Source organism: Rhinopithecus roxellana, chromosome 10, assembly GCF_007565055.1.
Source record: "Rhinopithecus roxellana isolate Shanxi Qingling chromosome 10, ASM756505v1, whole genome shotgun sequence".
Lineage (NCBI taxonomy): Eukaryota > Metazoa > Chordata > Mammalia > Primates > Cercopithecidae > Rhinopithecus > Rhinopithecus roxellana.
Window position 1 is genome coordinate 85,731,446 of NC_044558.1, and position 14,939 is coordinate 85,746,384.

The 14,939-nt window shown below is 46.1% G+C and overlaps 1 pseudogene; it reads right to left on the bottom strand.

Annotated features, from left to right (window-relative positions):
- Positions 1-228: 228 nt before the first annotated feature.
- On the bottom strand, positions 229-8,514 carry LOC115900051 (annotated as a pseudogene).
- Positions 8,515-14,939: the final 6,425 nt, after the last annotated feature.

The following is a 14,939-nucleotide window of genomic DNA, read 5'->3' on the forward strand; positions in this document are numbered from 1 at the left end:
ATACACAATCTTGGGAACCAAGAGACTCCTTTTACAGCAAAGAAAGTGTGGTGTGACATGATAATGGGCCTATGGCCATGGGCTTCACTGATCTTACCATGTACCTATCATTCAGAAATAACTGGTCTGATAGAAGAATGGGATGGCCTGTTATATTAACTGTATGTTTCCATTTTTTTTTTTTTACAAGAGCACAAATCCACTTTTATTTATTTAATTTTCATTAGTTTAAATACTTGAAGGGTACAGCATCACATGGACTCCGTGTCCAGTGGCCTTAGCAGGAAGATTGCTTTGGAATTTGGCACGAACCATGCCACTGTTTCCAAAGGTCTGAGTTATCTTTCCCCAGATTACTCTGGTTTGGTTAGTTTGCCACCAGGAGTCACTGTGTTATTCTTTGCTTTGTATAAATAAGCAGATCTCTTGCCCAAACAGAATTCAGTTTCATCTTGGGCGTAAACATCTTCAGTTTTAAGGAGAGCTGTGTGCTCCCTTTGGTTCCGGAGACCCCGCTTATAGCCAGCAAAAAGGGCCTTAGGACCACAGCCTTCTTAGACATATTTGCCTTTTAGAAGTCCTGTTCCCAGGCAGGGCACAGTGGCTTATGCCTGTAACCCCAGCACTTTGGGAGGCTGAGGTGGGCAGATCACTTGAGGTCAGGAGTTTGAGACCAGCCTGACCAATATGGAGAAACCCCATGTCTACTAAAAATACAAAAATTAGCTGAGCGTGGTGGTGCACGCCTGTAGTCCCAGCTACTCGGGAGGCGGAGGCAGGAGAATCGCTTGAACCTGGGGAGGCGAAGGTTGCAGTGAGCCGAGATTGTGCCACTGCACTCCAGCCTGGGCGACAGAGTGAGACTGTCTCAAAAAAAAAAAAAAAAAAGATTGAGTCACTTTGGTTCAAATGCCTCTGACACTGGTGCTTCCCCTATGTGGCCATGCATGGCCTGGTGTGCCCCCTCCTCTTGGGCATAGTGAGACACTATCTTTTCAATGTCAACTGCCTCCTATATTGGCCTCACTGTATCTGCATAATAATAAAATGTACATTTAATAGCATCTGTTGAAGGCCCAGTTAATGTGCTGGAAAAGTATATCCTGCAGGATAGGTGCTTTTTTTTTTTTTTTTTTTTTTTTTTTTGACACAGAGTCTCACTCTGCCACCCAGGCTAGAGTACAGTGGTGGGATCTTGGCTTACTGCAACCGCCACCTCCGGGCTCAAACGATTCTCATGCCTCAGCCTCCCGAGTAGCTGGGATTACAGGCATGTGCCACCACGCCCGGCTGATTTTTGTATTTTTAGTAAAGATGGGGTTTTGCCACTTTGGCCAAGTTGGTCTCAAACTCCTGTCCTCAAGTGATCTCCCTGCTTCGGCCTCCCATTGTGTTGGGATTACAGGTGTGAACCAATGCACCCAGCTATGGGCTATCTTGAAGGATGTGGCTTATTCCTTGAGCTAAGAAGTGATATACTGTACTATGCCTCTCCAGTTAGTATACTGGGGTTGGGAAACGGGCTGACCTTTCTCACAACTGCACGCAGTGACCCACTTGTAGATTTTGCGCTTCTCATCCCTGTAACCTTGGGCTCTGTAGGATGAGTTTCTAATTTCTGGAAGAACTCTTAGGCCTGGGGACACAGTAAGCATTCCACTGAATTGGATGCTGTGACTATATAGTGCTCAGTTTGAGTTCCTTGTATTATTGAAGTGACAAGCAGAGAAGGGAGTTACTGCACTGCCTGGGATAATCATTTCTGATTGTTCTGGGGAATTAAGGTAGCTGCTTCTCAACAGGCGCAGCAAACAAAATGTCTGGAACCCAGAAGATTCATTGTGTGTCATTTGATACTTTCATGCTTGGGATGACTATTAATGGGCAGTTACAACAACTGTGACCTGGCAAGGGTCCCTAAACACCTATACTCCTTGGGGATGAATGTCTAGGTAATCCCAGTTGGGTCATGAAAGAGAGGGATGGGCCGGGCGCGGTGGCTCAAGCCTGTAATCCCAGCACTTTGGGAGGCCGAGACGGGCGGATCACGAGGTCAGGAGATCGAGACCATCCTGGCTAACACAGTGAAACCCCGTCTCTACTAAAAAATACAAAAAACTAGCCGGGTGAGGTGGCGGGCGCCTGTAGTCCCAGATACTCAGGAGGCTGAGGCAGGAGAATGGCGTGAACCCGGGAGGGGGAGCTTGTAGTGAGCTGAGATCCGGCCACTGCACTCCAGCCTGGGTGGCAGAGCGAGACTCCGTCTCACAAAAAAAAAAAAAAAAAAAAAAAAAGAAAGAGAGGGTTGATAAATTTCGATTGTGAAACACCTTTGCAAAAATTATAGCAGTGGGAAAATTATGACAGTGAAAGAGATCTGATATAACCAACCCCCATCTTGCCTTTAGCCTCCGAACTGCCCTTAATCATTCCTGGGATTGAGTCAAGCTAACTTTGGGAGACATTTAGTTTATTGTTTAAATGGCAATTGCCCTTCTCCCAGACTGAACCACTTTGTAAAGCTAATGAAAGACCACTAGAATAGGAGCATGAGGGGAGCCTGAATTCTGCTAAGATTTAGGTGTAAATGATTGCTGGCCATTATTCCAGAGGTCACAAGATTTGCCACTTCCCCAATGACTCCTGCAGATAACATCACTATTGTTGAACCTAAGATTGGCCTTTTGAGATGTATTTTCAGGTTTTTGGATTTTCGGTAACGAATAGTTCCACCTAGACCTGCCAAACAGTCCTGTGGCCCCACCCAGAAGTGGACTCGGTGCACAAAGACCATTTTCCACACCCCTATGTTTGCATCCCCAACTAATCAGTAGCACCCATTCCCTGGCCAACCAAACTATCCTTGAAAAACCTAAACCTCCAAATCTTTGGAGAGATTGATTTGAGTAATAAAACTCTAGTCTTATTCAACTGGCTCTGTGTGAATTAAACTTTCTCTATTGCAATTCCCCTGTATTGCTAAATTGGCTCTATTTGGGCAGAGGGTAAAATGAATCCACTGAGTGGTTACGACTGTGGCCCTAGAACTAGCTATAGTGGTAGTGACTGTGTATCAATTTCCTCTTGGTGCTATAACAAATTATCATAACTTAATGACTTAAAACAATGCACATTAATTTTCTTCTAGTTCTATAGTCCAGAAGTTCAACATAGATTTCACTGGACTAAAATCAAGGTGCCATCAGGGCTGTATTTCTTTCTGGAGGCTCTAGTGGAGAATCTGTTTCCTTGCCTTTTCCAGCTTCTAAAGGCTGCCCCCATCCTTTGGCTAGTGGCCCCTTCTCCTTCTGCAAAGCCAGCAATGAAGTATCACTCTGGCCCTTCTGTTGTCATGTCTGTCTCTGAACACAGCTGAGAAAGGTTCTCTGATTTTAGGGACCAATGTGATTAGATTGGGCCCACCTGGATAATTCAGACTCTTCCTCCCTTGGTACAGTGGCTCATGCCTATAATCCCAGCACTTTGGGAGGCCGAGGCAGTCAAATCACCTGAGGTCAGGAGTTTGAGACCAACCTGCCCAACATGGAGAAACCCTGTCTCTACTAAAAATACAAAATTAGCCAGGCGTGGTGGCACATGCCTGCAATCCCAGCTACTCAGGAGGCTGAGGTTGCAGTGAGCTGAGATCACGCCAGTGCACTCCAGCCTGGCCAACAAGAGCGAAACTCTGTCAAAAAAAAAAAAAAAAAAAAAAGAAGAATAAAAAGAAAGAAATCTTCCCAGATTCCTTTGATTATCTTCTTTCTTCTCTACTAGTCAGCACCCTAATTCAGCATACTGAATTACCTCTCTACTTCTCTATTTGTAATGCCATGCCATTGGAATTTGCCAGCCTGGATGGCTGCAAGGTGCTAGGTTACACAACCAAAGAGTATAGGGGAGTTAGTTTCCCCAGGGATGAATCTTCACCACTGAGAAATGGAAGATGGGAGAGAACTAAGCAAATACATTCCTTCTGCTTTCTCACTTTTGAGGACCTGTTCCTAGATGTGGCTCCTCCTCGTGGTCTCCCTGGAAAAGACTATGCACCAAGCAAACAAGGCTGGTGAGCAACCTGCTGTGCAGGATTGGGATTGGTGGCCAGTATGGCAACATTATACGACCAACAGGCTCATGTGCCTGATGTACAGTAACACACCAATTACACTGAGACAGCAGGGCTTGTAGCAGAGAAAGAGTGTAATGGTTGCAGGGCAGCCAAGGAAGGAGATGAAAGGAGACACTCAAATCCATCTCCTCAAGGAGTTCTGGGCTGAAGTTTTTAAGGGGATCATGGAAATTGGGGTCATTGATCAGGGTAAGGGGGATAAAATCATCAGGACATAGAAACTGAATTCTTTTGTGACTCAGCTTCAAAGGGGTCCTTCAATACAGCTGATGTCAGTAATTTCACTGGTATGCAGGACCTGAAAGAATATCTCAAAGGCAGAACTTAACATTTCACCATGTTCAAGTTGTTACAGCAGTTAAGGGGAACTATACACATACACACACACACACATATATGTATATATATAAAACCTCTGCCTCCTGGGCGCAAGCAATTCTCTTGACTCAGCCTCCTGAGTAGCTGAGATTACAGGTATGCACCACCACTCCTGGCTAATTTTTGTATTTTTAGTAGAGACAGGATTTCACCATATTGGCCAGGCTGGTCTCGAACTCCTGACCTCAGGTAATCCACCCACCTCGGCCTCCCAAAGTGCTGGGATTACAGGCGTGAGTCACCATGCCCAGCTGGGAACTATAATCTTTTAACTGGGTATATATGATTCTAGGACAATAGGAGACAAACAGCTATGAGGAAGCAGGTCAGAGACAAAGCTACCTAATGATTAGTGCTGAGTGTGCTGCAAGCTTGGTTTATTTTCATCTTTCCTTCTCTCTTCCTGACTAAATTTTTTTTTTTTTTTTTGAGACGGAGTCTTGCTCTGTCGCCCAGGCTGGAGTGCAGTGGCGCGGTCTCGGCTCACCGCAAGCTCTGCCTCCTGAGTTCATGCCATTCTCCTGCCTCAGCCTCCCACATAGCTGGGACTACAGGCACCTGCCACCGCGCCTGGCTATTTTTTTTTTTTTTGTATTTTTATTAGAGATGGGGTTTCACCATGTTAGTCAGTATGGTCTCGATCTCCTGACCTTGGGATTTGTCTGCCTCAGCCTCCCAAAGTGTTGGGATTACAGGAGTGAGCCACTGCACCCGGCCTGATTAAATCTTTTTTTTGGAACAGGGTCCCCCTCTGTTACCCAGGCTGTAGTGCAGTGGCACCATCATGGCTTACTGCAGCCTTGACCTCCCAGGCTCAAGTGATCCTCCCACGTCAGCTTCCCAAGTAGCTGGGACTACAGATGTGAGCCACCATGCTCAACTAATTTTTTAATTTGTTGTAGAGATGGAGTCTCCCTATGTTGCCCAGGCTGGTTTTGAACTCTCGGGTTCAAGCAATTCTGTCTTACCTCCCAAAAGTGCTGGGATTATAGGTGTGAGCCACTCCATCTGGTTCCTTGATTAATTTTATAACGTTCACAGGGAAAGTTTTGGAAACACAACACTTTTTTTTTTTTTTTTTTGAGGCAGAGTCTACCTCTGTCTCCCAGGCTGGAGTGCAATGATGCAATCTCGGCTCACTGCAACCTTCGCCTTCCGGGTTCAAGCAATTCTCCTGCCTCAGACTCCTGAGTAGCTGGGATTACAGGCACATGCCACCACACCCGCCTAATTTTTGTGTTATTAGTAGAGACAGGGTTTTTTTCTTTTTTTTTTTTTTTGAGACGGAGTCTCGCTCTGTCCCCCTGGCTGGAGTGCAGTGGCACGATCTTGGCTCACTGCAAGCTCCGCCTACCGGGTTCACGCCATTCTCCTGCCTCAGCCTCCCGAGTAGCTGGGACTACAGGCGCCCGCCACCGCACCCGGCTAATTTTTTTTTGGATTTTTAGTAGAGACGGGGTTTCACCGTGGTCTCAATCTCCTGACCTTGTGATCCGCCCACCTCGGCCTCCCAAAGTGCTGGGATTACAGGCGTGAGCCACCGCGCCCGGCCTAGAGACAGGGTTTCACCATGTTGGTCAGATTGGTTTCAAACTCCTGACCTAAAGTGATCCCTCTGGCTTGGCCTCCCAAAGTGCTGGGACTATAGGCATGAACCACCGTGCCTGGCCAACACATCACGTTGATTTGTATTTCACCTCACATCTTTCCTCTTTTCTTCCTCATTCTCACCTCTATAGGCTTTCAACTCCTAAATAAAGTGTTAGCACTTTAATCTGTCTCAGGCTCTGTTTTCTAATCAGGCTAGCAAAGTAGGTCCGAGAAAAATAATTATTTGAGTATGATAAAGGAAAGGTGTATAATATTAGGCTTCTAGATGCTTAGAAAGAGGGTTGTAAGATTGTAGAGACCACTAACAAGCAAGGTCCTAAAGACATACCCCTGTAACCTAACACTTCTGTTGAGGTATGCCTCTAGAGTGGAGGTGAAAATAGGGAGGTGGCTCGGTCATATGTGACAGTGACACAGAGAAAGTCAGGATAGTAGGAATTCAGAGCCTGGAGAGAGAAGTTCCATGAAGCCTTCCCTCCTATAAGCTACAACTAGTTTTATTATTTTCTTTTTTTCCATCTATTCATCCATCCACTCATCCTTCCCTCCCTCCCTCCATCCATCCCCTATTTGTTGGGATACCTTCTATGTGTTGGGCACCACACTAGGTTCTAAAGACACAGCGTGGAAAGATAAATGATCCTTTTCTTCCTGGAGCTCACTGTTTAGCAGCGAAGACAGAAAGGATGCAACTAAATGAGAAGTGCAGGATGTAAGGGGAGAGTTTGTTTTAGGAGTTTTTGGTGCCAAGAAACAGATGGTCTCTTATTACTGTAAGGATATTAATGGAAATAAGGAAGGCAGGGATTTCAAAAGGCTGCCAGGCCTCATGGGAACTCAGGTAAAAGTGTGCAATTCAGCCTCCCTCAGTGTATCAAACCTGAATCCTGCTGGGTTTCTGAATGACTACATCCTGGGCAGGAACCATACAGCCCTTCAGATCCAACACAGCAATCCCAGCTCTATTATTTCATAGATAAGCTACTGCAACAGACTCCAAAATACAGGGGCTTAAACAGGTTAGAAATTTCTTTCTTTTTTATGTGCTAGTCCATAGACAGCGGATGGTTGAAGGAGATTAGGCTGCTTTTATGGTTTGAATATTTGTTCTCTTCAAAACTCAGGTTGAAATTGAATCCCCAAAGTGGCAGTATTGAGAGGTGAGGTCTTTAAGAGATTCTTAGGTCCGATTAATCCTTTCACGGATTAATAAATTAATGGGTTAACGGGTTATCATGGGAGTGGAACTGATGACTTTATTTATTTTATTATTATTATTATTGAGACAGACTCTCCCAGGCTAGAGTGCAGTGGCATGATCTCGGCTCACTGCAAACTCTGCCTCTTGGGTTTAAGTGATTCTCCTGCCTCAGCCTCCTGAGTAGCTGGGATTACAGGCATACGCCACCATGCCTGGCTAATTTTTGTATTTTTACAAAATACAACATTTCACCATGTTGGTCAGGCTGGTCTCGAACTCCTGACCTTGTGATCCGCCGACCTCAGCCTCCCAAAGTGCTGGGATTACAGGTGTGAGCCACTGCACCCGGCCTATTTATGTTATTATTATTATTATTATTTTTTGAGGTGGAGTTTCACTCTGTCATCCAGGCTGGAGTGCAGTGGGATGATCTCTGCTCACCGCAACCCCTGCCTCCCAGGTTCAACAGATTCTCCTGCCTCAGCCTTCCAAGTAGCTGGGATTACAGGCACCTGCCACCACGCCTGTCTAATTTTTTTTTTTTTTTTTTTGAGACAGAGTCTCGCTCTGTCACCCAGGCTGGAATGCAGTGGTGCGATCTCGGCTCACTGTAACCTCTGCCTCCTGGGTTCAAGTGATTCTCCTGCCTCAGTCTCCTGAATAGCTGGGATTACAAGTGTGTGCTACCATGCCTGGCTAATTTTTGTATTTTTAGTAGACCCGGGGCTTCACCGTGTTGGCCAGGATGGTCTCGAACTCCTGACCTCAGGTGATCTGCCCACCTCGGCCTCCCAAAATGCTAGGGTTACAGGTATGAGCCACCATGCCTGGCCTAGTTTCTTCCTTTTCTAGGAAAGTTTAGTTGTCCAACTCTTCCTTTGCTTCCATAAAATGCCTCCAATATCCTTTCATTAACTTCCTCCTTCCTTCCCTCCCTTCTTCCCTCCCCTCCCCTCTCCCCTTTCCCTTCCCCTCCTCTGTCTTCCCTTCCCTTCCCTTTCTTTCCTTATGCTAGCCATAGGGCATTTCCATTACTTGCAATCAAAAACTTGCAAACAAAATATTGCACACACCCAAGTTTAACCTTGAAACAGGCATAAATGACAGCAACTGTTTTGGGAATATGTGTCATTTCTTTTGAGGCATCTATAAAAGCCATCACTTTCATCAGCAACAGGATTGAATGTGCTACCATGGTTTGTATTTTATTGTTGTTCTTGTTTTTAAAGAAACTACCCAAGGCCTATGTTATGAATAAGTAAGAGAGGTATAGATTTATGCTGATAGCTGTCACCTCAATATTGGAAAGGCAGAATTTTTTTTTTTTTTTTTTTTTTTTTTTTTTTTTTTGAGACATTGTCTCACTCTATCACTCAGGCTGGAGTGCAGTGGTGCAGTCTTGACTCATTGCAACCTCGGCCTCCCAGGTTCAAGCGATTATAGGCATGTGCCACCACACCCACCTAATTTTTATATTTTTTAGTAAAGATGGGGTTTTGCCATGTTGCCCAGGCTGATGTTGAACTCCTGAGCTCATGCAATTCGCCCTCCTCGTCCTCCCAAAGTGCTAGGATTACAGGCGTGAGCCACCGCTCCCGACCAGAAAGGCATAATTTGAGTACATTTCTACTATTGGGCTGGCCAAGAAAAAAGTGGCCAATGGAAATTTTATTTTACTCTTCTCTCCGATCTGATACAAGGAGAGAGCCCGGCAGAGAGGCCAAGGTGTGTGGAACACCTGAGGCCAGGAGTTCGGGACCAGCCTGGCCAACATGTTGAAACCCTGTCTCTACTAAAAATACAAAAATTAGCTGGGCACGGTGGCGGGCGCCTGTAATCCCAGCTACTCAGGAGGCTGAGGCAGGAGAATCACTTGAACCCCGGAGGCAGAGGTTGCAGTGAGCCAAAATTGCACCACTGCACTCCAGCCTGGGCGACAGAGTGAGACTCCATCTCAAGAATAAAAATAAAAATCACAAAGGAGAGAGGGGAAAAAATGTAAAGGGCAAGCAAGAAAGACAAACGAGGAAAAATAACCAGGCAATTTACAAATTGGATAATTATTATTATTTTTTCTTTGAGATAGAGTTTTGCTCTTGTTGCCCAGGCTGAAATGCAATGGTATGATCTCAGCTCACCGCAACCTCCGCCACCTGGGTCCAAGCGGTTCACCTGCCTCAGCCTCCTGAGTAGCTGGGATTACAGGCACCTACCACCATGCCCAACTAATTTTTGTAGTTTTAGTAAAGATGGGGTTTCTCCATGTTGGTCAGGCTGGTCTCGAACTCCCGACCTCAGATGATCCGCCTGCCTCCTTGGCCTCCCCAAGTGCTGGGATTACAGGTATGAACCATGATGCCCGGCCACAAATTGGAAAATTATATTGAGATGCAGAAGCATCAAGAATGAGAAAATACTAAAGAGTTATTTCCAGGTAAAAGGCCCTGACATTCAGGGAGCAGCCATCATTAAATGATATCTGACTTAGCAGAGAGGTTTGAAAGATCAACTAATAAGAGAGATTTGGATAAGACTTAAGAGAAACACTTCTTGACACCTGAGAGGTAGGATTCAGTGCAATGAGAAAACAAGGGCTGTTGTGGATCGTTATCTCTTGGGAGTTGAAAGAAAAGGGCAAATTGCTTTTATTCATCCGGGATGGACCAAGCGAGCTCATCAGATACTTCAGAGTCTAATGAACTATCCTTGGGGTTCTTAAGGTTTGACGTCCCTAATCATTTTAACTGCTCTTTTTATATGTCTTACTACCAGCACGGTCCCTCTGTGTGAACTCATTCCTCTTCTATTCTGCAGCTCTCTAGAGGCGAGGGCTTCAGGGAAACATGATACGTCGCTTCTTGAGAGACAGACCACTGGCTGCTGCTGCTTTTTTTTTTTTTTTTGTAGAGACGGGGTCTCATCATGTTGCCCAGGCTGGTCTCAACCTCCTGGGCCCAAGCGATTCTCCCACCTCAGCCTCCTGAGTAGCTGGGACTACAGGCGTGTACCACCACGCCTGACTAATTTTTTTGGCGAGATGGGGGGGGGGTCTCCCTATGTTGCCCAGGCTGGTCTTGAACCCCTGGGCTCCAGTGATCCTTCCACCTTGGCCTTCCAAAGTGCTGGGATTATAGGCGTGAGCCACTGCACCCGGCCCAGGCCAGTAGCTTCTTCATGCTTCATGCCCTTCAGAAAAAACGATTACAGAATCACAACCTGCTCAGAAATGTGGCAAACCCAACAGTCTGTCACTCCAAACGTGCTAATCATGTGGAACAGTAGCAATCAGATTCATGGCTAGCTCTTGTGAAACAGAAACGTGATACTTCGGTGGCTGCCAGGTGGTGCTTAAAAAAACTGGGACACTTCACCTTGAAAGCTTTTGGCAAATGCTGGGAAGTCAAAACAGAAATAAATGATTTAAAAAGCTATACACGTTGCATAGGAATAGTCAAGTCACGTGTCCTGTAATACCATAGCCTAGTGCTATTGAGCACGTGGACTGGGGCTACATTGTGACTGAGAAACTGAGGTTGGAATTTTATTTAAATTTTATTAATTTTAATTTTACATATATATATATTTTGAGACAGAGTCTCACTTTGTTACCCAGGCTGGAGTGCAGTAGCGTGATCTCTGCTCACTGCAACCTCTGCCTCCCGGGTTCAAGCGATTCTCCTGCCTCAACCTACTGAGTAGCTGGGATTACAGGTGCCTGCCACCACGCCCAGCTAATTTTTGTATTTTTCGTAGAGATGGGGTTTCAACATATTGGCCAGGCTGGTCTCAAACTCCTGGCCTCAGGTGATCTGCCCACCTTGGCCTCCCAAAGTGCTGGGATTATAGGCATAAGCCACCGAGCCACTACGTCTGGCCTATTTTTTATATTTTTTTAGAGACAGGGTCTCACCCTGTCACCCAGGCTGGACTGCAGTGGTGGATCAAGGCTCACTACAGCCTTGACGTCCCAGGTTCAAGTGATCCTCTGGCCTCAGCCTCCTGAGTAGCTGAGACTACAGGCATGTGCTATCACGCCAGGCTAATTTTGGAATTTCTTTGTAGAGATAGGGTCTCACTAAGTTGCCCAGGCTGGTCTTGAACTCCTAGGCTCCAGAGATCTTCCCACCTCAGGCTTCCAAAGTGCTGGGATTACAGGCCTGAGGCACATGCCTGGCCCAGAACAAACTTTTATATTATGCTATGCTATGTTATGTTATGTTATGTTATGTTTTTTGTTTGTTTTTTTTTTTTTTGAGACGGAGTCTCACTCTGCCGCCCAGGCTGGAGCGCAGTGGCCGGATCTTGGCTCACTGCAAGCTCCGCCTCCCGGGTTCCTGCCATTCTCCTGCCTCAGCCTCCCGAGTAGCTGGGACTACAGGCGCCCGCCACCTCGCCCGGCTAGTTTTTTTGTATTTTTTAGTAGAGACGGGGTTTCACCGTGTTAGCCAGGATGGTCTCGATCTCCTGACCTTGTGATCCGCCCACCTCAGCCTCCTGAGTAGCTGGGACTACAGGCGTGTACCACCACGCCTGACTAATTTTTTCGGCATCCCAAAGTGCTGGGATTACAGGCTTGAGCCACCATGCCCGGCCATGTTATGTTATTTTTTAACTTTTTTGAGACACAGTCTTGCTCTGTCACCCAGGCTGGAGTGCAGTAGTGCAATCATGGTTCACCGCAACCTCTGTCTCCCGGGTTCAAGCAATGCTTGTGCCTCAGCCTCCCAAGTAGGTGGGATTACAGGCATGTGCCACCATACCCGGCTAATTTTTGTATTTTTAGTAGAGAAGGGGTTTTGCCATGTTGGCCAGGCTGTTCTCAAACTCCTGACCTCAAGTGATCTGCCCTCCTTGGCCTCCCATAATGTTGGGATTACAGGCATGAGCCACTACACCTGGCCATAAAATGAATCATTTAAAAATGAACAACTTAGGCCGGGCGCGGTGGCTCACACCTGTAATCCCAGCACTTTGGGAGGCCAAGACGGGCGGATCACGAGGTCAGGAGATAGAGACCATCCTGGCTAACACACTGAAACCCCATCTCTACTAAAAATACAAAAAAAAAAAAAAAAAAAAATTAGCCGGGCATGGTGGCAGGCACCTGTAGTCCCAGCTACACGGGAGGCTGAGACAGGAGAACAGAGTGAACCCAGGGGGCGGAGCTTGCGCCACTGCACTCCAGCCTGGGCGACAGAGCAAGACTCCGTCTCAAAAAAAAAATAAATAAATAAAAAATAAAATAAATAAATAAAATAAAATGAACAACTTTATGACATTTAGTACATTCACAATGTCATGTAACCACTGCCTTTGTCTAGTTCCAAAACATTTTTATCACCCCAAAAGAAAAACCCCATACTTATTAAACAGTTGCTCCCCATTCTCCTCTCCTCCCAGCCCCTGGCAACCACCAATCTGTATCTTGTCTCTATGGATTTACCAATTCTGGATATTTCATATAAATGAAATCATACGATATGTGGTATTTTGTATCTGGCATCTTAGGCTTAGCATATTGTAATTAATTTCCATTTTAAATTACAAAACCTAGGCTGGGCACGATGGCTGACGACTGAGGTCAGGCGTTCAAGACCAGCCTGCCAACATGATGAAACCCTGTCTCTACTAAAAATACAAAAATTAGCTGGGTGTGGTGGTGTGTGCCTACAGTTCCAGCTACTTGGGAAGCTGAGGCAAGAGAATGGCTCGAACCCAGGAGACAGAGATCAGATCTCAGTGAGCGGAGATCATGCCATTGCACTCCATCCTGGGCAACAGAAGGAGACCTCGTCTCAAAAACAAACAAAAACAAACAAACAAACCAAAAAAACCACCAAGACTTATTTGGCTAAGTTTGAATGAATGATGTTTGAGGACAGTGGGGTAGCTATCACTCAGATTAATTATCAGGACCATTCCTTATTGCCTAACCCATGCTTGAGTTTTATGTGATTATGGCTATAAGTAAAAACTACAGGAATTTTAGGGGTTATTTAATGAAAACAGGATTGCTTAATGAAGACCACATTTTGGCCCCCAAGCAATGTTGTTCTGGCATCTTGTCCAAACGGCAGAACACGGTATGGGTACCCTCTACTGAACATCACCATCAAACGTCATATAGCTTTGGCATCTTGGGCCAGTCAGTACCCAATAAAAGCCAACAGTGCCTGATAGCAAAGAAGGTACCCAATGGCACGAGGTGGAGATGTTCTTTTGATAAAGTGGAAGTCAACCAAGATAGTCAAAACCAGCAGAAATAGGCCAGGCATGGTGGCTCATGCCTGTAATCCCAGCACCTTGGGAGGCTGAAGTGGGCAGATCACTTGAGGTCAGGAGCTCGAGACCAGCCTGGCCAACATGGTTAAACATTGTCTCTACTAAAAGTACAAAATTATAAAAATTAGCAGTGCGTGGTGGTGGATGCCTGTAATCCCAGCTACTTTGGAAGCTGAGGCAGGAGAATCACTTGAACCTGGGAAGTGGAGGTTGCAGTGAACTGAGATTGCACCACATCACTCCAGCCTGGGTGACAGAGTGAGACTCTGTCTCAAAAAGAAACACAAAAAACAAAAGAAAACAAACAGACAAAAACACCCAGCAAAAATAGCAGCATGCCTAGTTAATGTTGGTGTATCCAGAACAGGAAGAAAGGAGGAAAAACCCACAAACCTGCAGCTGACGAGACTCGTTTCTATGTGTGATCCTGTCCTGTGCATTCCTGGAAATTCTGACAGCGAACAAGCTGCAGGAGCCTGGAGTGCTCCATTAAACAGCAGATGAGGGCATAGTGCATTGTCTTGGGTGGGGTTCCCCAGGAATCCTTGCCAAGACAATAATTCAATTACAGGTTGTTTATTTGGGAGGTGATCCCAGGAAACAACAGTGTGGGGACGGAGAAATGGAGACAGAGAAAGGAAGACAGCCAACAAAACGTGTGTTACCAAGCAGGGTACCACTGTGGGCAGCAGGAGCTCATGGGGGAGCCCTGGAAGACTGTATAGAACATGCCTGAGGGTTATCTCAATGGAGGATAAAAACAGAGCTGTTTTGTTTTTTTCCTTTTTTCTTTTTTGAGATTGAGTCTGGCTCTGTCGCCCAGGCTGGAGTGCAATGGCACGATCTCAGCTCACTGCAACCTCCGCCTCCTGGGTTCAAGCAATTCTCCTGCCTCAGCCTCCTGCGTAGCTGGGATTAAAGGCACCCACCACCACACCTGGCTAATTTTTGTAATTTTAGTAGAGACGGGTTTCACCATGTTGATCAGGCTGGTCTCAAACTCCTAACCTCCAAGTAATCCACCCACCTTGGCCTCCCAAAGTGCTGGGATTATAGGCATGAGCCACCGCACCTGGCCAGGAGCTGGGGTATTCATCTAACAACTCCCATCCCTCACTGGGTAGGGTTATTTCCAGGGACTTGAACTTTCTGGGACTTCTAGGCTAGCCTGCTTGCAGACCAGGTATGTGTCCATAATCAGAACAAAGCCTTCATTCAGAGAGTCACAAGGAACATCCTTTGACATTTAGAAATGAGTATTTTGAGCTCTGGGCAGGGCCTTAATAGCATCCTCCATACCCGTGATTGCACCAGGCTATGAACACAGAGGAACTGATC